General features: G+C 43.5%; 1 non-coding gene across 1 annotated transcript; it reads left to right on the forward strand.

The window, feature by feature from the left end:
- The first annotated feature begins 220 nt into the window (after positions 1-220).
- LOC134575952 (small Cajal body-specific RNA 11) lies at positions 221-358 on the forward strand. Its single transcript, XR_010085795.1, has one exon. It is a non-coding gene; the product is annotated as a small Cajal body-specific RNA 11 (non-coding RNA).
- The last annotated feature ends 1651 nt before the right edge of the window (positions 359-2009 follow it).

The raw sequence follows: 2009 nt of genomic DNA on the forward strand, positions 1-2009 counted from the left end.
GATGGATTTTTTGGTACTTTTTTTTTTTTTTTAAAGGTACTTAGTTAAATGGTCCCCCCCTCATTATTTTTAGGGTGAGGGGTTAGGTAGGAGTTTATTTTTTGGGGGGAGGGGGTGACTAGGGGTTTGGGGACCCCTAGTCACCTGGGGGAGGGGGGTTAAATATGTATTTAGGGCCCCCACCCGCTGCTCAGGGGTGGGGTCCAGGAGGGAGGACATTAGGTCCCCCCCTTTTTTTTTTAGGGCCCCCACCCACCACTCAGGGGTGGGGGTCAGGGGGGGACATTAGGTCCCCCCCCAATTTGTATTTAGGGCCCCCACCCACCGCTATGGGGTGGGGGCCAGAGGGGAGGACATTAGGTGTCCCCCCCAATTTGTATTTAGGGCCCCCACCCACAGCTCAGGGGTGGGGGCCAGGGGGGGGGACATTAGGCCCCCCAATTTGTATTTATGGCCCCCACCCACCGCTCAGGGGTGGGTGCCAGAGGGGAGGACATTAGGCGTCCCCCCCCAATTTGTATTTAGGGCCCCCACCCACCGCTCAGGGGTGGGGGCCAGGAGGGAGGACATTAGGTCCCCCCCTTATTCTTGTTTAGGGCCCCCACCCACCGCTCAGGGGTGGGGGCTGGTGGGGAGGACAATAGGTCCTCCCCCCTTTTTTTACTTTAGGGCCCCCACCCGCTCAGGGAGGGGGGACCCTTTTTTATTTTTTTTATTTTTTTTTAACAGTGAGCAGCCACAGGCTGCTCACTATTTAATAGACATGCCCCTACTCGCGGTATAGTGAGTAGGGGCATAATTTACTAATACTAAGTAATCTTTACTTAGTATTAGTAAATTTGTCTGAAAGACTAATTTAGGTCTTTCAGCATTTTAGTAGATAGCTCCCTAATACTGTGGGAATTAGGGAGTTATCTACTTATTCATTCCTGTCATTACATTGACTGGCCAAGTAACTTACATTTTATATGAATGTATGTTACTTGATTGTTGTAAGTGTTGCAAATGCTTACAGCTGAATCCTGGCTATCTTTGTATACTTTTTATTTGAAATTGTGTAACATTCTTCTTCTTTCACTGGGTAAGTATATTCGTACTTAGGCAATACTGTGCTTCGGAACTTTGGAACTTCGACACCTCGGAACTTCGTCAACTTCGGAACTTCGTCACTTCAGCAATTCGGCACTACTACACTTCGGAAATTCGGTAATGTCGGCACTTCGGGACTTCAGCAATTCAACTATTCGGACATTCGGAAGCACCCGAATGTCCGAATTACCTGAAATTCGTCCGAATTTTAATTCGGACCGAAACGAATTGCACATGTCTAAACTGTATTTCAATTGCTGCCTTTAGAACACTCAAAAACACAACAGATCAAACTCAACTGATACATAACAGTTAAGCGGGAATTTGGGGATAATTATGTTATTTAGACATTTTGTAAGGACTCCAGAACCCTATATTAAAATATACATTTACTAGCAATATTTCTAGTACAATCTATGAATTGAAATACTTGTTCTTGTATGACAGGTGTAAACTGAAAGTTTCGAAATACTCAACAGAAAGTCATTTTTATGAGGTTTGTGATCCAGCTAAGAGCCATAGAGTTAGAAAGCAATGTTCTCATTCTGGCAAATGTTTCTGATGTGGAAAATGTCCCAGATTTTCAATTATTCTTTTATGTCGCTGGAAAATGAAAAATAAATAAGAAACACGCAGCTAAAATTAAATCAGAGTGGCATTTAAAAGGCTGCAACAACTAATTAATGGTTTGTTCCACATTTTTGAATCCCAAAGCTGGCTCAGCATGATGTGCAAAGCCATATTACGCACAGACAGTGACAGCGATAGAATTGCTAATGACTTGGGGGTCTACGTACAACATTTAATCAGCAATGAGGACATCTGCCCTATGCTTAAAATGTAAATGTCATTTACATGCAAGGAATTTAAATTCACTTTAGATTGGTTTATTTAATTAATATAATTTCCACATAATATCA

This window comes from Pelobates fuscus, chromosome 10, assembly GCF_036172605.1.
Source record: "Pelobates fuscus isolate aPelFus1 chromosome 10, aPelFus1.pri, whole genome shotgun sequence".
Taxonomy (NCBI): Eukaryota; Metazoa; Chordata; class Amphibia; order Anura; family Pelobatidae; genus Pelobates; species Pelobates fuscus.